This window comes from Equus caballus, chromosome 8 (genome assembly GCF_041296265.1).
Source record: "Equus caballus isolate H_3958 breed thoroughbred chromosome 8, TB-T2T, whole genome shotgun sequence".
Classification (NCBI taxonomy): Eukaryota; Metazoa; Chordata; class Mammalia; order Perissodactyla; family Equidae; genus Equus; species Equus caballus.
The window spans coordinates 93,393,891-93,418,484 of NC_091691.1; the positions used below are offsets into that span (position 1 = coordinate 93,393,891).

Consider the following 24,594-nt stretch of genomic DNA (forward strand, 5'->3'; position numbering starts at 1 on the left):
TTGAAGTATGAGACAGACGATATGGTATAGTGTTTAAATAACAGGTTCAAATAATATCTCTGCAGCTACTAGCTATATAATATTTTTTAAAAAGTTATTTGTCACTACCTGACTTCTATTTCCTCATCTCCAATGGTAAATACCGTTTAATTGGTTCACATAAATTATGCTCACAAAAGGCATGGCATACACTAAGCTCTCAGTAAATGTTAGCAAGTCATAGTAATGATAAACACAATGAAATGGAAATTATCAGTGCAGAACATATACTGAGCTTAGTTAGATCATTACTAAATACTTCTCTTGACTCAATTCTAGAAAAAATACATAATTTTTACACTTTACCATCTTGACTGGCTCAAAAGCCCTTCATGGCCGAAAGAAAGCTAGCTAGTGAAGAATTACATTGCTCGCCATTTTCTGACAATAGATACTTGTTCTGCGTATGTAATATCATAGGGTTTTTATGTGTTGAATTCTTCTCGGGAAAGTAGCTCTAGGTGTAGAAAGAGTGTTTCCTAAAAATTCAGTAAAACTGCATAGGGCCAAATTTGAGATTCTGAAATGTCATTTCATTGATCACATTCTTATATTATTTGTCCTTTGTATGATATAATTATGATCATAAATTGGCAAAATGTTTAGTTTGTTATCTGTACATTTCCTAAGGAAGAACTAAGAATCTGTGCTGATTGTTAATTCCAGCCATGACTGAGGATTTTCTAAAGTGCAGTAATCATTTAGCAGGCTATTATTTTGCATAATACTTTGGTTTTAGAGGTTGTTTATTGTATCTGTTGAGTTTGGATTTGTGTAGAGTAGGTTGCCCAGTCGTGTTTCAGAAATTTAACAATGCTATCTAAGTATATAAATCATCCTTTTTTTTTTTTTTTTTTTTGCCAACTGGCTAGACATTACCAGTAAATGGCAATCAATGTGCAGAGAATCAAAGGAATATTAAGTATGGACATCTCCAAATTGAGAACTCAGAGAGGTTTATTATGTCTCTATTTGTTAGAAAGTGTTTATGTGCAAATCTGTCTTTTTTGCACAGATAATCATATGCCTGCAGCAGATAGAAAATTGAAGAAAGGAGTGGTGTGCATCTATAATTCAAATTATCTTATTTAGAGAGAACTACGGCATGTAGGAAGAATAACGTATTTCCTTTATTGAAAGTGCACAATAGAAACTATAAAAATCACAATATTGTTTACATGAGAGTATGGTGACATGCAATTACTCATTTTAACCTTATGGATATCATACCAAATGGAAAATAGTGTTAGACATGTCACTTCCTTAAATAGCCAAGAACAGTAATGATGCTGGTCCTGAAACAGCAGCATTAGCATCACATGGGAACTTGGTAGAAATGCAAATTTCCAGTCCCACCTAGACCTACTGAGTCAGAAACTCTGAGAGTGGAACACTAAAATTTGTTTTTTAATAAGCACTCTAGGTGATTTTAATGCATGCTAAAATTTAAGAGCTACTGTACTAAACAAAGCAGCTAAGGATAATGGTTGAAATCTGAGCAGCAACCAGATAATAATGATCAGTTTTGTCACATTTGTAGATAGATAGTCATTCTATTTGCCCTCAGCTTCCTAACGCTGCCTTTTTTGTCTTAATGGCCAGAATCACTACCTGATGAACACCTCCTCTAGAATATCATCTACATGAGGGCAAGGACTCTGTCTCTTGTGTTTATTGCCTTTTACCCCAGCACCAGAGACAGTGTCTGATATATAGAAGGTAATTCAATACATATTTATGGAATGAATAAATTGCTGAGAGTTCAATAATTTAACTAAACATTAAATTATGTTAATGGATAATTAGTATCAATTAATTTTTAAGACAGATGTAGATAGATGTGTTCGCTTTTATTAATAATATGTAAATCTTGTATCACCCTGGAATGTAAAGTAATTTTAGTCAATATAGTTTGCTAAGTGTAATGAAATATTTACTACTTAAAGTTTGTATAATGTGAAGCCACCTTTTTCATGAATCTACCAATCACCTTCAAGACAGGGGTGTGATTATTTTAATGCATGTACTTTGGAATTAGTTGGTAAAATTTGAAATGCCAACAAACTTTTGGTTTAGGGGGGTGTGTGTAAGTGTGTTAGAGAGTTGCGTTCCCTGTACTTTTTATGAAAAGGATTCTCAAGGGTGAAAAAATGCCCTAAAAATTGGAATATTCAACCAAGACACAGAAAAAGAAGTTGAGATAATTGTGGTGATTAACACTCCGATATAATGTCCAAAATGTCGTTTTCACTAGCAACCGAACTAAACAGTACTTTAGACACTTGCGTCTCTGTTTTTTGGAACTCTTTTATAGTAGAGTTTGAGAATCCTCAATTTATCACTATCAAATGATTTTGAAAAATAGTTATTTCGTACTAACGACTCTACTGATTTAACTGGTTAGTGATCTGATCTGTGTGAGTTGCTGACTAGATTTTGATCTGAGATATTCTTTTATTTAATGAAAGCATGTTCTAAGAAGCTTGAATGTTAAAGAAACTAAGAGTTGTACATAATCAAAAGGCTTCCCAATTTTCAGTGGAAACCCAGAGAGTTGAGGAGAAAATTAACCACTGGAATTTTCACTATGGAGGCTGTTGTTGATCTGTGCCAAGAAAGTTTCGGTGTTTTTGTGGAAGCTTAAATCTACTTGCAATAGACTGCGTAGAAAATGATAAGTCAGAAAATGCTGAACACACCTAAAGTGAAAAAGTCCCTATTCTCATTGCCTAGTGTATTCTCTTTTGATAAACAATAAGTATAGTTGAATTTTCCTTCATTATAAGGTTTAGAAAGGCAAAAATATTGAAAATCATAAACTTTGAAATGAAAAATTGTTAAAGTATGTCTTAAAATAGCACAAATGTTTGTTTTTCAGTTCAGTATATGTGGTACCTTTAAAAATGAGAATTAATTTCCTTCTGGCTAATATATTTCTGTCCAAATAGAAATGTCGTCACCTTAACAAAGAATATGAAATTTTAATTTCAACTACAAAAAAATTTTAAATTATAATTTGAACAACCTGTCATTTTGTAGTGAATAACATTTTTAACCAATTTTTTTTATTCAAAGACAGAAAAAACGAGTAGAGAGAGTCATTATTCTTCCTGAACAATAGAAGAAATGTTATGCTCATATGTCTAAAACATTGTTTCAAGAGAAAGACCTTTTGAAAACTAAAGAACTACTGAGGGTCCTCAGTCACTCATAATTTTTTGTAATAACATCTTTAGTCATATCCTCCACATGAATTCACATTGGAAAATTATAATACAATAGGTCTCCATGTCAAATATTAAGCTAATTGCCAATCTAGGTGATAGTCACCTGTCTGCTCTGAGAGTTGAGGTAAGTTTAATACAGAGACTGTCAATTCGTCTAGGTAGCTAGATGAGTAGGTACTTCCTCAAAAAACCTTTTGGAAATATGTGAGGTCAAAAAGACCTGTTAAGTTGAAATCTCTAAGTCTTAATTGGAACTATTCAAACTACCCCATTCTATCTAACAAACCATGAGCAAGGAGATGACATCACAATCGCTTAAAAGAAATACACCAACTCTCCTCACAAACACAATTTTTCATGGACTTAAGAGAATAGAAAGTATGTAAGTAGTTTAATGTTGAACCATGTGCTTGATTTTTATCTGCCTAGCCTCTGGTTAGTGGTTATTTTAATGTTTGCTCTCATATTTCTATACATTGAGCAAGGGATTTATTAGACACACTAGTAAGTATCTTTCCTCAAAAGAATGTTGTAAATGGAAAGAGGACATATAATGAATAATATCCAAATACAAAAATGTATTTGTACAGTTGAAAGTGCATGTTCTTTAGTAGTCTACTCAAGAAGAAATATATATTTTTCTTTCTTGAATAAAAGTGACTTTTTCTACAAACGTTTAATACGTGAAATATCACTTTTTGACGGTTTAAACCTTCCATATCCTATCAAGACACAAGAGTAATTAAGAGAAATTTTAAAGGTTATTTATAAATCTTGGGATCTAGGGCTTTTGAGATTCCACATGAGAAATATTGAAATGTTTTCCTCAATTTTCCACCAATATCTCAATTTTATTAGAAGAAAAGGTTGAAGACTTTGAATGTGAAATTGCATAATAGACTGAAACTAAATGTTTTCGTATTTTTCACATAGAAATGCTTGACTAATGCATATTTGAATTCTCCTTACCTTAATAACACATTCCCAAATTGCTCATTTAATATATAAGCTCATATTTAAATAAAATATGACTGCTCATATTGAAATAAAACAGTCCCCACAGAATTTTATTCTTGGGTGAACACAACCAAATTGCAATTATGCCGTTTTTGAGATTCTCAGGGTGCCGTGTATTTATGCGGCAGCCCATGGATGTGAAACGCTGTTATTATTTCCCGTCTTCGTAACAGAAGCAGCAGCAGCAGCAGTGTTCTTGCTAGTAATGTTCGACTCGATGGAACTGCTCTGTCTCTGTGGTAGTTCTATGAAATCAACGTTGCAGCGCACAAGTTTAATGGAAGAGTGGTGATTCTGTGTAAATTTTACCCTACGCTTACTCTTGTAGGAGATTAATACACTAATTTGTGTTTCATGAACTTAATATTATTTTAGAATCACTTTGGCTAAATTTGAAAATTCTTTGAAACCAATGAATCCCAGAATTCTTGTTAAGCACAGAAAGCAATAAAATGTAAATTTATTACACTGAATTGGAGCTGCTGGGTATTGTCTGTGTAATTCTTTTTTACTTGTTTCTTTCTTTTTGGTGCTATTGGAATTGTACAATATTGCTTTTAGGTAACATCAACCATTAAATAATGAAAACATCTTCAGTCGCTTGACGAGATACCTTTCCTTTCATTGATCATACCATCAATTTTGCTCTTGTGAACATGGATTCCTGTTTGTATGTTAACTACTTCACTGATTGCTTTTAAAACGTTCATGCCAAATATTTTTTTAATGAAAGAAATGAGTTGGAGTTTTGTTATTTAGCTTATTACATTTAAATACCAAAGACTGAGCCAATTATTTTTAAAATTTTCTATGGTTTTCTGAATGGAAATTACCGAAGTGAATGTCACTAATTTATATTCAACCCAAAATGATTGATATATCTGTATATTGGTCACAATACAAGGTGTTAGCCTGTTTCAAATGATCTTTACTGCAACATTTAAAAAGTATTATCATTCTAAATTGATAGAAAAGGGAAAGGAAACCAGATTCGATTTAGTCAATTTGGTCAATCATTTTAGAAAAACTTATTTAACTAATTCTAACTCAAGAGGTTACATTATTTTAGTAATTTTAAAAATAATTCTAGTTTAAATTTATTTATTTTTGCTTTTTCTTCTCCGTCTCCCCTCCTTCTTGTTCTTCATCTTCATCTTTTCTCTCTCCTCCTTTCTCTTTCTCTGTGGCTAAATTATTTTGTATTTGGACAAAGTTATGATTGTTGTCAAATCATAAAGGAAGTTAAGTGGGCGACTTGAGGAAGAGTACAAATAGTTCTGGCAAAACTGTCTTATTTAAAAATATATAAAATTAAAACTCGTTAGCACAGGACATTAATTTTGAAGAGAAAGATGATTTGAACAGATGACTCCATCCCTGTCACTTCCTTTATATTAAAATTTTCTTCCCTCATGTCTTCCACACCCTATTATTGCAGCATTATCGGCACACAGCCACATGACTCTTCATGACCTTGAACCATCTTTCTCCCATATCATCTGTTGTTTGTGTCCTGGCACACCGCTCTCACGCATTATGATATTCCTTTCTTTTGGAATGCATTGTGTCAAATGAAGAACAAGGTACAGATCTGTAATATTGTGATTGTGGGACTGTTTCTTTTCAGTTCCCTTTATCTCAACCTTAATTTCATTGGGAGTTAAGATCTGATTACTACTTGCCTAGGAATTAAGGACAAACACTCAAAGGGCTCAGGTAATAGGAGGAGAAAGAGATCTTCAAAATCCGCAGAATCTTGCTTCAAATATATCATTCCTGTGCAGATACTCCTTAAGGGAGATGGAGTATTATATATGTAGGCACATTGTCGTTTTTCCAATTATTGTTACTTTATAGCACAGTAAATAGCAATAGGTGGATAAGACAAGTGGTAATCTTGTTGACATATTAAACATTTTTCATTTATTGATGCCATTCATGGTTACCACAGACCAATCTCATCCCACATTTAACATTACAGTTAGTAATATATCTTGCAAAATATTAAACAATTTTCCCTATTAATTATAAAATATACGTGCCTTAATATCATCATTGAATCTATAGCTCTTTCACTAAAGCTCTTCTAGAATGTGGTTCATTTAACTTTCTTTCCAAATGAAGCATCCAGTAGAGTAAAATTATTGCACCTATTGGGGCCAGCACGGTGGCACAGCTGTTAAGTTCGCACGTTCCACTTTGGCGGCCTGGGGTTTGCCGGTTCAGATCCCTGGTGTGGACCTATGCACTGCTTATCAAGCCATGCTGTGGCAGGCGTCCCACATATACAGTAGAGGAAGATGGGCACGGATGTGAGCTCAGGGCCAGTCTTCCTCAGCAAAAAGAGGAGGATTGACAGTAGATGTTAGCTCAGGGCTAATCTTCCTCGACCAAAAAAAAAGAAAAATTACTACACCTATAATAACATGTACTAGAATGTTAGATAAACCTGAGAAATACGCTGGGCTGGTATGCTATGGATGTAGAATGGAAGAGAGATTCCTCTGGTAAGATGGGTTGGGTTATGCTTGGGCAGATATTTGAGTTAATCTTGACAATCACAGTAATGCTACTTATAGTGGATGTTGGTGGTTTTTTCTGTTCACCCTCTGCATGCTCCCCCTATATGCTCACAGTCTTTTGGTTTAAAAATCCTTCTGTTTTTATGGAAGTCATATTCCATATTTTCAGATAGGTCTGCTTTGACTCATTGCTCCCCAAGCTCACCTGCAAACAAAGCCATGAACGTGCCACTCAAGCCTTCCCGTCCACATCTTCCATGTAGTATTTTGTTCCGGCGTGAGCTCTGAGGCCAAGCCAAGTCTGTTAGAGTCTCCCCTTGGACTTTGCTCCTTAAGCCACAAAGAAGAATTTATTTTGATAGTTGGAGGAAAAAGAAAACTGTAATGTAGTGAGTTTTAATCTGAGCCCTTTCTATAGTATTAGTGAGGGACGTTATCTTTGATCAGTCAACCAATCGATCTGTGACTCAGTTCCCCGTCTAGGAAATTGAGAATTTCGCCTAAATCAATGCTTTCTGTGGTGATTATTTCTTAAAAATAGTTATGTCTTTAAAAAAGAACTGGTGTATGCATTCCAACTGTCGAATTTCCTTTAGCTGAATCTCATATTTTCGATGTCTTCCATGTCTTATTATTTTCTAGTGTAAATATGTATCACAGGAGATAAATGCTAGGTAAATTTTTAACCTTATTTTCATCATCCATCACAAATATCTGATTTTGTTAAGTATGTGAAGTAAAGTAGTGTAGTATTATTGAATTTAACTCTGAGATGTTTTTCCATTTTTATAGCTGTAATTAAAAAACAGCAATACAGGCTCTTCAAAATTTGATGTATATTTTAGTTTAAATATTTTATATTTGGACAATAGATGTACTCTTTTCTGTTCACTGGTTTGTATTGAAAATATGGCAGAAAATATTTTTGGTCTTGTGTAAAGGAAAGAAGAGAAATAAGCTCTTAAGATTTTATGATTGTTGCCATGTTTTACACAGCAGCTGTAATATTTTTATCCCTCCATTAAAAGCTTAAGCTAAGTTCCCAGCCTGACTGCGTGTGTTTAGCTCTGTCAGACATATACGCTTGCATACACATGTGCACGTGTGCACACACACACACACACACTTACTCTCTAGGTACAATCTACCTATTATATAATGCCGTATTGTGCTTATGGAAAGTTTCAGTTACTCCCAGACAAAGAGGATTTCCAGCAAAAAAACAGTCTCCAAAGAAAAAGAAAATCCTTTTTTTTTTTTTTAAAAGATTTTATTTTTTTCCTTTTTCTCCCCAAAGCCCCCCAGTACATAGTTGTATATTCTTTGTTGTGGGTCCTTCTAGTTGTGGCATGTGGGACGCTGCCTCAGCGTGGTTTGATGAGCAGTGCCATGTCCGCGCCCAGGATTCGAACCAACGAAACACTGGGCCGCCTGCAGCGGAGTGCGCGAACTTAACCACTCGGCCACGGGGCCAGAAAATCCTTTTTTTTTAAACCAACCTGACATTGGTGATGAATGGTGTTTCCTCTTGAGTTCAAAACTGCATTTCCCTCTCTGGTAAATACATAGTAACCTTTCTATCATTTGAAAATCTTGCATTAACAGGAGAGATTTTTGAAGAATTTATGTGTTATGGTAAAATTCTAGTGCAGCAAAGCAATGGAGAGGTAGTGTAGAGTTCATTATAATAAGATTTTAGTTGGGCTAAATTGCTTAGCAATGAATAAATAATTCTTACTTGGGGCCAGCCCTGTGACTGAATGGTAAAGTTCACGCTCTCTGCTTTGGCGGCCCGGGGTTGGCTGGTTCGGATCCTGGGCGCAGACCTACGTACCTCTCATCAAGCCAATGCAGTGGCAGCATCCCACATAGAAGAACTAGAATGACTTAAAACTAGGATGTACAGCTATGTACTGGGGCCTTGGGAAGAGAATAAAAACAAATGAGGAAGATTGGCAACAGATATTAGCTCAGGGCCAATCTTCCTCACCAAAATAATAATATTTTTTAAAAATAGTAATTCTTACTTGAGAAGGGATCAATATATTTCTTGGTATTATAAAGCTGCAGTATTATAATTTTATCAAAAAAGCTAAAGCAGAGAAAATACAATGTATAATTAAAATATTATTGGGTTACCTCCTAAAAACTAAGCTCCCTTTGATAAAATATATTTGTCATTTCACTTTAATGTTTGACAGATTAAAATGTAATAAATGCTAAGTCCATTTTAGGATTTAAAATACATATTATCTTTGGTTGGGTTTTATTTAACTCTGTCAATACCTATAACTTATTGAATGTATATTTAAGATAGTATGTATAACAATCATTCAGGAGTCAATGTATGCAAAAAGGATGAAGCATAATAAGGTCCTTTTTCATTTAGAGTTGTCCTTTGAAGTCTTCTTGCAAGTATTAGATTTTCTCTTGTAAATACTTGAATTAAGTATGTATGTATTATTCCACTATTGACTTATCCATGTACTTTTTTACTGATCACTTCGAGATCAGAATATTGATTCAAATATATGAAAAGAATATAAATAAGTGAAAAAACAAGGAAGAAATAGAAGGAAGAGAAGAGGAAAGGAGGAAATATTTAAAAAAAAATTTTTCCTTTGCCACCATTGTGAAAATTTAACAGTAAGAATTTCCTATGTTCTGTATCTGTTTTCACATCTCTACATGCTAAATTTCCAAGATGGGAGGAAGTGCATTTCTGGAAATTTTAATAGGACATTATGTTGTGAAATTATTTACTAGATAAGTTAGTTGAGTGAATCCTGAAACGTAATGAATAAACCATGTAATATATTCAGAAACTTTAAAATGAAAATATAGGCCATGTAACTCATATAGATGCTTTTGATGATAATATACAAGTAGGGGGTTGATTCATTAATTTAGATTGTGAACAAAATCATGATGGATGTCATATGACCAGCAAGTGTATTAGTTTATCACACATCTTTCATCTTAAAATATTAAGATGTTTTTTCTTTTTTTGGAATCCATTTTTACTTCAAAATCAGATTATCATCCTTGCCAGAGGAAAGCCAGAGGCCCCCATGCAATAATGCATTATGTTCCTTCCCACTCTGTAAACCACTCATGGCTAGAGTTCCCTGTTTACTTGGAAGACACAGGTCATCGATGCACGTGTTTGGGTTTTATAGGCAGCACCATTCAATGTGACACTCAGCTTTGTCTTCTGTCCATAATCTCAGACTAATTAGAAGCTCTGCTCAGTTTTAATGGGATGACATGGTGAGAAATTGTTAAAATGATTTACAGTGAATCTTTAATGACTTCAGATCAGCTGTTTTCTCGTGGGATGCTCTTGTTAAGGTTAGAATGATGTTAGTCTTCCATTTTTTTGAAGTGCTTAATCCATTTTCACTATAATACTTAAAACATATGGAATGAGACATATTTTTTTACATCAAAATTGTTTTATCCAGTGTGCTTAGTCATGTACAATTTATTGTGTCTATCATTTCTTCCTAGACTTCCTTTAGACTATAGTGTCAGGGAAGCAAAGGAAGCGTTGTGTAAATATGTGTAATTGAAGAGAAATTTCCCATATGTTTGTGGTCAGATAACCTTCCTAATGCATATAAAAGAAATAACAAACATTGTTTTCTGATTCTAAGGTGCACCTGGTATAAATTCAGCAGCCTGTCAACTTCAGTGTTTTCTGATATTCACTAGATAACTTCTTTTTTTGTTTTTGCTGGGTCAATCATTTGTCTTGTTTCCCTTTGTTTTTGAGCTATCTAAAGGTGTCATTACCACAAAGCCAGTGACATACTGAATAAATGAGGGATCCAGGCATGAGCTAAAAAACATAAAAGCTATTTTTAATTTTCTTTGTTTCTGCTACAGCTTATATGAAACAAAAATAGAATGGATTTGAAAAAACAAACACATGTCTGAAAAGAGACAAAGGGAGAAAAATCACAGAAGTTTATGGAGAAATATCTTGGAAGTGAGAAATATCCGGTTATTAATCTTTTCACTCTTACTTACCCTGGTTGAGTAACTACTTTTTGTCAGCATTTCTTGGGGAAAAAAAAACCTTTTGTGTAAGACTAACTTCCAGTTAATACCAATAGGCTCCATCTCTTTCTCTCTCCGTCTTTCTCTCTCTTTCTCAATCTATGATCAAGTTAAGTTTGGGAAGTCTTATAATTAAGGGAGCATTTCATTATTGTAGAGCTTTTCAGAATTTTCAGTATGCTAATATGAATTATAAAGTTCTCAAACAGATTTATGGTTGTGAATTTCTAAACTCTTTAGACCACAGATTAATTTTCACCAATACTCACTTTAGCATATACTGTTTTGGTTTCATTATTTAGAAAATTCTGACCAATTCTTACTTTTCTGTAGCTTTGTAATTCCCAACACAATTGAAGCTTCTATTCCAGAGAACTTTACAAGAAACTTACTAATGTACTGAGAACAGGGACTATGTCTTGCACACCTTGGTGTGTCCATAATGTTTTACAAACTGTGCTTCATGCAAGAAAGCTGTACATTCTAGAGTCTGTACAACCTGCTAGGGATTAAGATGTTACCTTTTCTGAATTTAAAATAAGACTTGGTCTAATCAGAATGGCAGAAACACAAACGCATAACTGTTATATAAAAAACTAGTGGCATAGATACAAATAAAATCCTGTTCGATCAAACAGGATAGCAACCAACTCTGCCCTAGGGAACTGGGGAGGTTTGTACAGATGGCAACTAAACCCACTTTCTTAAAAAAAATTTTTATTTATTTATTAATTATTTTTTATTGTGGTGACATTGGTTTATAACATTATATAAATTTCAGGTGTACATCAATATCTTTCGATTTCTGTGTTGATTATTTCATGTTCACCACCCAAAGACTAATTACAACCATCAGCACACATATGACTAATCACCCCTTTAGCTCTCCCCCCTTTCCTCTTCCCCTCTGGTAACCACCAATCCAATGTCTGTCTCTATGTGATTGTAGTTGTTTTTGTCTTCTACTTATGATAGACATCATACTGTATTTGACTTTCTCCCTCTGACTTATTTCGCATAGTGTAATACCCTCAAGGTCCATCCATGTTGTCACAAATGGCCATATTTCATCGTTTCTTATGGCTGAGCAGTACTGCATTGTGTGTATATATACCACATCTTCGTAGTCCATTTGTCCCTTGATGGGCATCTAGGTTGCTTTCAAGTCTTGGCTATTGTGAATAATGCTGCAGTGAACATAGGTGCATGTGCCTTTATGCATTCATGTTTTCATGTTCTTTGAATAAATACCCAGCAGTGGAGTGGCTGGATCATATGGTAGTTACATTCTTGATTTTTTGAGTAATATCCATAGTGTTTTCTGTAGTGGCTGTACCAGTTTGCATTGCCACCAGCAGTGTATGAGAGTTCCCTTCTCTCCACATTCTCTCCAACACTTGCTTCCTATCTTGTTAATTATAGCCATTCTGATGAGAATGAGGTGATATCTCATTGTAGTTTTGATTTGCATTTCCCTGATGGTTAATGATGTTGAACATCTTTTCATGTGCCTATTGGCCATCTGTATATCTTCTTTGGAGAAATATCTGTTCAGATCTTTTGCCCATTTTTTAATTGGGTTGTTAGGTTTTTGTTGTTGAGACACATGAGTTCTTTGTATATTTTGGATATTAATCCCTTATCAGATATATGGCTTACAAATATCTTCTCCCAATTATTAGGTTGTCTTTTTGTTTTGTTGATGGTTTCCTTTGCTGTGCAGAAGGTTTTTAGTTGGATGTAGTACCATTTGTTTATTTTTTCCATTGTTTCCCTTGCCCAGTCAGACATGGTGTTTGAAAATATGCTGCTAAGACCAATGCCAAAGAGCATACTGGCTATGTTTTCTTCTAGATGTTTCATGGTTTCAGGCCTTACATTCAAGTCTTTAATCCATTTTGAGTTGATTTCTGTGTATGGTGTAAGATAATGGTCTACGTTCATTCTTTAGCATTTGGCTGTCCAGTTTTCCCAGCACCATTTATTGAAGAGATTTTCCTTTCTCCATTGTATGTTCTTGACTCCCTTGTCAAAAATTAGCTCTATGTAGATGTATGTGTTTATTTCTGGGCTCTCGATTATGTTCCATTGATCTGTGTGTCTGTTTTTGTGCCAGTACCATGCTGTTTTGATTACAATATCTTGGTAATATATTTTGAAATCAGGGAGAGTGATACCTCCAGATTTGTTCTTTTTTTCTCAGGATTCTTTTGGCTATTTGGGGTCTTTTGCTGTTCCATATAAATTTTAAGATTCTTTGTTCTATTTTTGTGAAAAATGTTGTTGGAACTTTGATAGGGATTGCATTGAATCTGCAAGTAGCTTTAGGAAGTATGGACATGTTAACTATGTTAATTCTTCCAATCCAAGAGCATGGAATATCTTTCCATTTCTTTGTGTCTTCAATTTGTTTCAACATTTTATAGTTTCAGTGTACAGATCTTTCACCTCTTTGGTTAAGTTTATTCCCAGATATTTTATTCTTTTTGTTACAATTGTAAATGGGATTGTATTCTTAATTTCTCTTTCTTTTTTGTTAGTGTATAGAAATGCAACTGATTTTTGTATGTTGATTTTATATCTTGCAACTTTCCCATATTCTTTTATTATTTCAAAAAGTGTTTTAGTGGATTCTTTAGGGTTTTCTTTATATAAAGTCATATCATCTGAAAACAGTGACAGGTTCACGTCTTCTTATCGAATTTGGATACCTTTTATTTCTTTTTCTTGTCTGATTGCTCTGGCTAGGACTTCCAACACTATCTTACATGAGTGGTGGAAGTGGGCATCCTTGTCTGGTTCCTGTTCTTAGAGGGATGGCTTTCAGTTTTTCTCCATTGAGAATGATAGTAGCTGTAGGTTTGTCATATATGGCCTTTGCTGTGATGAGGTACTTTCCTTCTATACCCATTTTATTCAGAGTTTTTATCATAAATGGAAGCCGTATCTTGTCAAATGCTTTCTCTGCATCTACTCAGATGATCATATGATTTTTATCCTTCATTTTGTTAATGTGGTTTATCACGTTGGTTGATTTGCAGATGTTGAACCATCCCTGCATCCCTGGAATATATCCCACTTGATCATGATGTATGATCTTTTTAATGTATGTTGTATTTGATTTGCTAGTATTTAGTTGAGGGTTTTTGCATCCATGTTCATTAGTGATAATGGCCTGTAATTTTCTTTTTTGTGTTGTCTTTGTCTGGTTTTGGTATCAGGGTAATGTTGGATTCATAGAATGAGTTAGGTAGCTTCCCCTCTTCTTCAGTTTTTAGAAGAGTGTGAGAAGGATGGGTATTAAGTCTTCTTTGAATGTTTGGTAAAATTTACCAGGGAAGCCGTCTGGTCCTGGACTTTTATTTTTGGGGAGGTTTTTGATTACTGTTTTGATCTCCTTACTGGTCATTGGTCTCTTCAAATTCTCTATTTCTTCTGATTCAGTTTTGGAAGGTTGTATGCATTGAAGAATTTATCCATTTCTTCTAGATTATCCAATTTGTTGGCGTATAGCTATTCATAGTATTCTTTTATTATCTTTCGTATTTCTGAGGTGTCTATTGTAATTTCTCCTCTCTCGTTTCTGATTTTATTTATTTGAGCCTTCTCTTTTTTTCTTGGTGTGTCTAGCTAAAAGTTTGTCAATTTTGTTTATCTTTTCCAAGAACCAGCTCTTGGTTTCGTTGATTTTTCTCTATTTTTTTTTTTTTGGTCTCTTATTTCATTTATTTCTGCTTTGATTTCTATTATTTTCTTCCTTCTACTGAGTTTTGACTTTTTTCTTTTTCCAGGTCCGTTAGGTGTACTGTTAGATTCTTTATTTGAGATTTTTCTTGTTTGTTGATGTAGGCCTGTATTGCTATAAACTTCCCTTTTTAGAAGCACTTTTGCTGTATCCCATAAATTTTGGCATGTCGTATTTTCATTTTCATTTGTCTGCAGGTATTTTTTTATTTCTCCTTTGATTTCTTCATTTACCCAATAGTTGTTCAGTAGCATTTTGTTTACTCTCTCTATATTTGTGGCTTTTCTGATTTTCTTCCTGTAGTTGATTACTAGTTCTATCCCTTTGTGGTCCGAAAAGATGATTGGTATTATTTCAGACTTCTTAAATTTATTGAGACTTGCTTTATGGGCTAATATGTGATCAGTCCTGGAGAATGTTTCATTTTCATTTGAAAAGAATGTGTATTCTGTGGTTTTTAGGTGGAATGTTCTATATACTAAGTCCCTGTGATCTATTGTGTCATTTTTCGACCAATGTTTCCTTATTGATCTTCTATTTGGATGGTCTGTCCATTGGTGTAAGTGGAGTGTTAATGTGCCCTACTATTCATGTGTTACTATCTATTTCTCCTTTTATGTCTGTTAATAATTGCTTTATATATTTAGGTGCTCTATGTTGCATGCATAGATATTTAAGAGTGTTATATCTTCTTGTTGGTTTGTTCCCTTTATCGCTATGTAGTGCCCTTCTTTATCTCTTGTTACAGTTTTTGTTTTCAAGTCTATTTTGTCTGATATAAGTATTACTACCCCAGCTTTCTTTTCATTGCCATTTGCATGGGATATCTTTTTCCATCTCTTCACTTTCAGTTTGTGAGTGTCTTTAGGTCTGAAATGTGTCTCTTGTGTGCAGCATATATATGGGTCTTGTTTCTTTATCCAGTCAGCCACCCTGTGCCTTTTGATCAGATCATTTAGTCCATTGACGTTTAAAGTAGCTGTTGATAAATATGTATTTATTGCTGTTTTGTTATATTTTTTTCCGAGTTTTTTGGTAATTCTGTGTTCCTTTCTTCTTCTCTTGATCCCTTCCCTTCTGGTTTGATGGCTTTCCTTAGTATTACGTTTGGATTCCTTTCTCTTAATTTTTTTGTGTATTTATTATAGGTTTCTGGTTTGTGATTACTATGAGGTTCATATATAATAACCTACGTGTATAGCAATCAGTATTAAGTTGATGGTCTCTTTAGTTTGACCTCTTTTAAAAGCTCTAGTCTTTTACTCCCCTCCTCCCACATTTTATGTTTTTGGTATCATATCTAACCTCTTTGTGTGTGTGTGTGTGTGTGTGTATCCATTACCCTCTTATCGTGGAAATAGATAATTCTAGTACTTTTGTCTTTTGACCTTCATGTTATCTTCCTATGTGATTTATCTGCTATCTTGACTGTATTCTTGCTTTTACCAATGATTTCACTGCTTTTTATTTTGACAATTTTCTTATTCCTATTTGTGGTCTTCTTTTCCCCACTTAAAAAAGTCCCATTAGCATTTCTTGTAAGTCTAGTTTCTTGGTGATAAACTCCTTTAATTTTGTCTTGTTTGGGAAACTCTTTATCTCTCCTTCTATTCTGAATGATAACCTTGTCAGATAGAGTATTCTTGGCTGTAGGTTTTTTCCTTTCAGCACTTTAAATAAGTTGTGCCACTCCCTTCTAGCCTGTAAAGTTTCTGCTGAGAAGTCAGCTGATAGCCTTATGGGGTTTCCTTTGTATGTAAGTTGCTGCCTTTCTCTTGTGGCTTTTAGGATTCTCTCTTTATCTTTAATTTTCAACATTTTAATTATAATGTGTCTGGTGTAGGTCTCTTTCGGTTTATCTTGTTTGGTGTTCTCTGTGCTTCGTGTACCTGGATATTTGTTTCCTTCCTTAGGTTAGGAAAGTTTCAACTATTATTTCTTCAAATAGATTCTCTGCCCCCTTGTCTCTCTCCTCTCCTTCTGGGACACCTATAATACAGATGTTAGTGTGCTTTATATTGTCCTAGAGGTCCCTTGGACTGTTTTTGTTCTTTTAAATTCTTTTTTATTTTGTCTGTTCAGCTTGGATGATTTCCTCTAGTCTTTTGTCCAGCTTGCTGAACTGTTCTTTTTTGTTTTCCAAAGTAATTTTATTGGCATTATAATGTTTTATAACATTGTGTAATTTCAGGTGCACATTACTGTTTATCAGTTCCTGAATAAACTTCATCATACTCACCCCCAGTAGTCTAATTTTTTCCATCACCATATGTATGTACTCCTTTATCCCTTTCACCCATCCTCCCAACCCCCTTCCCCTCTGGTAATCACTAATCTGTTCTCTTTATATATGTATTTGTCATCTTCCACATACGAGTGAAATCAGGCATTATTTATCTCTGTCTGGCTTATTTCTGTTAACGTCATAGCCTCAAGGCCCATCCATGTTGTTGCAAATGGGACGATTTCATCTATTTTTATGGCTGAGTAGTATTCCATTGTACATATATACCATATCTTTTTTATCCATTCATCTATAGATGGGCACTGGGGTTGCTTCCACATCTTGGCTATTGTGAATAATGCTGCAATGGGGGACATAGGGGTACATAAATCTCTTTGGATCATTGATTTCAAGTTCTTTGGATAAATACTCAGTACTGGAATATCTGGATCATATGGTCTTTCTATTTTTAATTTTTTGAGAAATCTCCATACTGTTTTCCATAATGGCTGCACCAGTTTGCATTCCCATCAGCAGCGTATGAGTGTTCCCTTTTGTCCATGTCCTCTCCAACATTTGTTGTTTTTTTCATGGTAATTATAGCCATTCTGACTGGTATAAGGTGACATCTCATTGTAGTTTTAATTTGCATTTCCCTAATAATTAGTGATATTGAGCATTGTTTCATGTGTTTATTGCCCATCTGTATATCTTCCTTGGAAAAATGTCTATTCATACCCTCTGCCCATTTTTTTGATTGGGTTGTGTTTTATTGTTGTTGAGTTGTATGAGTGCTTTATATATTTTGGAGTTCCATTCTTTTGTATCATCTACTCTGCTATTGAGTCCCTCTAGTGAATTTTTCATTTCCAGTATTCTTCATTTCTGATTGGTTCATTTTATGTTTTCCAATACTTTGTTGACGTGCTCACTGAGTTCATCCATTCTTCTCTCAAGTTCAGTGAGCCTCCTTATGACCTTTTGTTTGAACTCTTTGTCAGATGGATTGTTTATTTCTGTTTCATTTAGTTCTTTTTCTGGGGTTTTGTCCCGTTCCCTTGGTTGGAGCCTAGTCCTTTGCCTCCTCATTTTTCCTCTTTCTCCATGCTTATATCTATGTATTAGGTGGGTCAGCTACATCTCCTAATTTCAGAGAAGTGGCCTTATGTAAGAGATTGCTTATGAGGCCGAACCAGTGTACTTGCCTCTCGTCACCAGTTCCAAATGTTCCAGATGCATCCCCTAAGTGGGCCGTATGTGTCCTTCTTTTCTGTCAGGGTTGCTTTTACTGCAGTGCCTAGAGAGGTTAGGCTGTCCCTCTGGTCAGCTGGTTGTAATGCTCAGCTGCGTGTGACTTCGACGGCCCCTGTAGTCACTTTATCAGGTGTGGTGGAGCCCCAGCACAGCTGGCTACAAGGTCTAATAGCTCATTCCTATTGCAGTTTTTCTGTTAAGTGAGTAGGCCCCCAGCATGGCTGGTTGCTAGACTCAGAGGCTTACAATTGCTGTACACCTCCAGCCTGCAAGGCTGTCGTCAGCTTTTAGAGTTGCATCTGAGTGCAGCTGGCCCCAGGCACAGGAGCACCCAGTTGTTTCAGGCTTTGGAAGGTGGAGTCAATCCTCTACATAGCTGTTTGAGAAACACAAGTCTTCTGCTGCTGACAAGCCCCACTGCTGACAGGGCCACACATACCATCAAACAGTCCTGCCCTGTGTGTGTGCCCCAACCCCCTGAAATGGACCCAGTTTCCCTCCTGCAGAGGCCCCACACACTCCACCAATGCCCCACACACTCCACCTGCTCCTTGGGTATGCCCTGCTCCTCAGTGGTGGACCCACTTGCTGGGCTGCGGATCCAGTCACCAGCCTATGCAGGCCCACAAGGTCCCAGAGGGCTTCCTGTTGAGTGGGGCCAATCCCTAGGTCAGGCTGCCTGCCCAGGTTGAACTGGATTAAATCAGCACTCTAGTGGATGTGGCAGACCCTGGGCTAACAGGCAAGGGGAAGAGCTCCAATGGTGTCTGCCAGTGTCTGTATCAGCACTCCTGTACTAGGTCACGATAATGGATGCCGCCAATGTCTCAGTCCCTGGAGAGATCTCACCTCTCCCAGCATACACCCAGAACCTACCAGGTGAGTCTGTTTTTACCAAAGGATTGTGCACTTTTCTTTCTTGTGATTTCACATTGCTTTCTGAAATAGGTGAATTTGTGTGTGGACTCTTTAAGAGCTGGCTTTTTTTCCGTTATGTCCTATAGCGTTTCTGTGGGTGTTCCCCATTGTTCTTAGTAGGCAGCAAAGCCAGATATTATGACAGTCATCTCAGTTGTACTGAGTCCAAAAGAAGCTTGTATGGGTAAAGCTTCCCCGCCAGGTCCCCCACTCCTCCAGGGAAGGCTGTGTGCTTTAGGATTGCTCCCAGCTGGCCATGAAGCACTGTGTCTTGCGAAGGTGGCTTTTTTTTCTCTCCAGAAAGGAATTTCTGCCTCTTCCACCTCAGTCAGGACTGTCCCATGTTGCGGGGGTTCTTTTCATTCAGTGTTCAGTTCTCTCTCAGGGGTAATTGTTTCCAGAGTAGTTGTAATTTGGTTGTGTCCATGGGAGGAGTTGAGTTCAGAGTCCTCCTATGCTGCCATCTTGACACTAACCTCCTAAACTGACTCTTAAAGGAAAAATTGTTACTTCTCCAGGTGAAGTATATGAATATATATATATATATATATATGTATATATATATATAGTCATACTATTAGCTCTTCAATTTGCATCATTTTTTATGACTTCTGAGGAATATCCTTGACTATGTTCATTAAACTTGAGAAGTTTGAGAATCTCTATGAATGGTTGAACCCATGGGGTCTGTCTTGCAATGTGTCTCAGGATGAGCCATTTTTATGATGCGTGTATGTGGGGATGGATGGATGGATGAATGGATTGTAGCTAGAAGTTGAGTCATTTTGTATTTATGTATTGTTTTAAATTTTTTTATTTTCAATTTTAACTGTTTAATGACTCTGTCCCTAATTCTTAGGATACCTCATTTTAGATGCCTCTGAATTGAATACAGCCAGATTTGAGAGTTGGGTTATGTGGCTTGGATCTTTATTTTTTTAATCTCCCATAGCCTTTTGTTAGAGGTACTGTATTCTGAGGAGTAAATAACATGAATGTGCAGGTATCACATGAAATTGTGTTGATTGTATGGGCCTGGGCTGTCCTCTGTCCTGATTTAACGGCTGAAGGTGCCCTTCATGTTGCAGGCTAGATTTCCTCTAACACCAACTTGCACACATGAGATGTTAGTACACTGGACCTGCCTCTCCTAGGCCAGATTACATCTTCCATACTTCAGCTGCCAAGACGTGGCTTTTAACTTGGCCTTGGTGGCCCTGCCTGCTAGCCACTGGCAGCTTAGTTTCCATTTGTACATTCCAGTGAGTATCTTAATAGTTCAGACTATGATTATTACCTGTCATAAACATTAGAAGAATTACTGAGACAGAAAAGATGCTTATCAGCACTCCTGTATTTGGGGAAATCATTGCTGATCTGATAAATTGAGAGCTTGTTTCCATAGTATTAAAATTTTGGAGGAATCTGCCAGTAAAAAGATGAAGACCTGAACACAGAAATGCCTGAAAAGAGAATGATGTGTCCCCTCTGCAGCTCTCCTCCTCTCCTTTGCCTTTTTTCAATGTGCTGTGTCCCCAGGGTGGGTTGACCTTCTCTCCCTTGTCTGCCTCTCTACTTATTATTCTAGTTTCACTTCTTAGGCAGCTTCCTTCTTGTGGTCACTTATGGGAAAATACGTTAGTTATTTATAAAATATTTCATTGTGTTTTAGGTATTTTACTATATTGTTCATTTGGTCCAAGGTCGTCTTCCTGATTAGTGCAGTTCAGGTATATGACTGAATTTGAAAATTTTATATCAAAATGAAATGAGGAGCTCACAGCAGAAAGTTCATAAATATTTGACAAGGTAATATGTAGATAATCTTTTCAGAGCATTGTCTTTTTGGCTAAGAGAACAGAAAATGTCTTGAAAAATAAAAAGTGGGATATGTTTAGTAGAAAGGAATGTATGATAGGATGAACCCTATGGAAGACATCGACTCAGTGTAATCTCTGAAAATTGTGTATTTGGACTTCATTGGATGTAATGGAATATATAGTGGAAGGTAAACTTACCATTGATAAACCTGACAGTAGTGTAAAAAATTATCAGATACGTAATGTTATCTTTCCCTGGTCGCATTTGTATTTGCTGCCCTGTATTTGACAATGGAAATTATGGAACTTCTTCCTTCTACTGGCTGTCAGCCATATCAATTGGAAAAGAAAATGCAGAAATTTACCATGGTATATTGTAGTTGACTTTCAGAAATTTTCTTGAGGAAATACTAAAAATAGGATTAAAAAATTTGAGTGGAAGAATTACTCATTTTTAGGTTCAGCTTCACAGATTTTATATTGGGCACCAAAGACAACTATTGTGCAAATATTTATGCTATGATTATTTAGAATATGAAATTGTGTTGAACATAATTAGAAATTGTGAAGACAAATGTATATTGGTGCAGACTTCAGGGGGATAATTTAATATTTCATAGTCAATCCCAAAAAAAGCTTTCAACAGCCAAGTTACACTTTGTCACTTACTAGTTAGTCAAAATAAGACAATTAGAATAAAGAAGCAGAAGAAAATAATTCAAATATGAGAATGCTTAATTTTCATTATTTGTACATACAAAAAGAAAATAACCAAAATGTTACAAATACAAGGAAAATTTAAATAAATTAAATCCATACATTGGATTTTTACAGTGTCATTAAGAATGGAAATTTGGAGACTATTTACATACTTAGGGAGATGTTGATTAAAATGCTAGATGTAAAAGGCCAATTTAAAAAGGGCTCCACAATTATTAGAAAAATGTAAATATAGACAATCTGGAAAACTATACCAATATTAAAAGAGGCTACTTTTGGAATAGAGATTAAAAAGTATTATTTTGTAAATAACACTTTTTTGAATTTTTGTTAATGACATTATATTACTTTTAGAACTAAAAATGGTTTTCTCAAAAGTGTTTGAGATAATATTGTAATAAATCCTGTGTTATGACATGGCATAAGAACATGATTATAAAGAAAAATAATGGTATTAATAGTAATAGTTATAAACTACTATGTTGACATTGTCAATAGACCCTTCAACAGAAAAGGTAGATAATTGAATAGGTAGTATTTTTTATTTTCTAATTTCCAATTTTACAAGGAAGTTTTATTGCTTATGATTATTTATTTGTATAAAACAGTACTTCCTAAAAGTGTCTAGGACACTGTTAGCCTGAGCAGCGTGATTTAAAATTATAATCTTAAAATAAATAAAACTCTGTTTCCTTCTGTGCAGATTAAATAACTTTGAATACATTGAATTCTAATCTCAGTTCCCTCTATATAAAAGCCTTAATGTTTATTACATTAAGGATGATTTATGCTTTTGATAGCTACGATTTTAGTTACCCTCAGTCATGTTTCTGAAGACTCTCTAAAAATGAATGCATTTTAAAGAAAGTATATTTACTTATTTAAAACACAATTACTAATGACTTGATTAAAAATAGATATTACTTTATTGGATTTTGGTAGGGCATTATAATTATAAGCTAAAGTAATTAAACCATGTCATCCTCTTTGTGTAATTTTAAATATACTTGAATAGTATATATATCAATAGATGCCATGTTTTTAAATCTCTATTTCTTTGACTCACTGATAGTTTCAGATTTTTTCTGCTTCTCTTTTAGAATATTAGCTAATAGGGTGGAATCTGCCTGGAAATTTTCTTTGAATTCAATTCAATTCAGTTCAATCCACCACTATGAAATATGCTAGGCCCTACTTTAAGCATTTAGGATATAATGATTAAAAAGACAAGGTCCTTTACTCCATTGTTTGTGTTTTTACAAGTGGAATGTAAAAGCAATTAATGAAACATGGAAAGTGTGATGATAATAACAGTAAACACATTGATTGCTTAAAGACATCAGTGCATAAATGCTTAGTCTTTAACAGATCATTCTGGTAAGACATCTATTGTATACATGAGCTATCACTGTAGTTGAAAAATGATATTCCAGATTTTTAAACTTGACAGATATTTATACATGTTATAGAATTCCACTTAAACATTCTAGAATCTATATAAATACATTGTGTATCATGAATCTGAGATTTTATTTTACTGTCGTATGTTTTAAATAATATACATTTCTCTCTCACACTATGTTAGGTAATATATATGATTTACATTCTCTATCATCAAGTTCCTGTATCTTAAAAGTCAGATGAGATAAAGAACCAAGCAAATCACATGGTGTATTTTGGCAGAGTTCTGAGTTCTTTTAGAAAGTATGCTGTATCCAATATCTTGAAATTTACAGTTATTTCTTTAACTTGTGAATTAATGTTTACTTCCATCTTTGCAAAAACCTTTAAGAAAGGGCATTTTATTTAAGTAAAGCGTGGTGTTTCAGGCATATTTTTAATAGAGAATGAGACGAAAATACTGAGGCTCAAAATTTTCTAGGAAAGAAGAATTTAGATTTAACATTTGTTTATTAGTTCTTCCTATAGAAAAATAAGTAGAGACTTGGAAAACTAAATAATTCTAAGAGAAATAGAACTATTAATTATTTGTCTACATTCTGGGTTCATTATTTAAAATAATTTGTTGTAATATAAACATTGTTATCTCTGTTAACTGACGTGGTTTGGTAAAAGTAATAGTTGTCATGTACAAATTTATAGATATTATTCTATCTAGCTTTTATGATATCCTCCTCTGAGATATATAGTATTGTTCCACATTATTGAACTCTCTTCTAGCTTTTCAAAACTTCGTGAATTACAGTTCAAAAATGTGGCAGAGGAAAATAAATCTACTCTTTTCAATCCCCTTTCTGCTTTCCGAGGAGGGTAAAGCATGGTAACAGGAGCTTGTCTTGTTTTCTGAGGCAGGTTGTGGGTTAGATCTGTAAGAGTGGAGGCATAAAGACAGGGCTGATTGCCCTTGAAGAGAGAGAGAAAGGGAAGAAAAGCCGGGAAGGACGATCTACGAGGTGGGGCAGGAACAAAGCAGAATTTAGAGGCTTCATGAGGAGGCAAAGGGTCAAGAGAGAGAAAAAATGGGACTTTGATGTGATCAGAAATGTATAACTTAAACTTGTTACTGAGTTGTTTATTTTGTGGTATGTGATGCAAAGCCTTTCTGTTTCCCACAGATTTTTCAGTGAAGCCCATATTTCTGAGTATTGATTCAATAAAGTTCTGCACCTTCCATGGATGACAAAGGGTGAACAGCAGAAGCAGTGGCCAGAGAAAGCCACCATCTTGATCTAAAACAATTAATTATTTTATGAAATGTGGATAACGAATGAGACAAAGTCATGATAAACTGAAATATTTATTGCAATTTTTATGTTAACATATTTTAACATTTATGTTCCACTAATGGTTCCCTGTTATCTTTTAGAAAATAAAACAATAAGCATGACATATGCCTCATCTGAAAAATAATGTATTGCCTTTTTTATCATCCAAAGAAACAAGTCTTAATTTAAACTCTCTAAGTTTGGTTTAGTACAAAATATGTCATAGAAATGATCTATTGGGTTTATCCAAGCTTTTCTATTTTGATTTCAAGACAAATGTTTTATTCGATGGTTAAAAATATTTTCACTTTAATGATTTT

General features: G+C 34.7%; 1 protein-coding gene and 1 long non-coding RNA gene across 2 annotated transcripts in view; both read left to right on the forward strand.

The window, feature by feature from the left end:
• Nucleotides 1-24,594, forward strand: part of DOK6 (docking protein 6) — a 411,448-nt gene that overhangs the window by 69,240 nt on the left and 317,614 nt on the right. The gene's annotated exons all lie outside the window — the stretch shown is intronic.
• LOC106780953 (uncharacterized) lies at nt 3,550-24,416 on the forward strand. Its single transcript, XR_001377408.3, has 3 exons — nt 3,550-3,644; nt 5,722-5,866; nt 24,125-24,416. It is a non-coding gene; the product is annotated as an uncharacterized lncRNA (long non-coding RNA).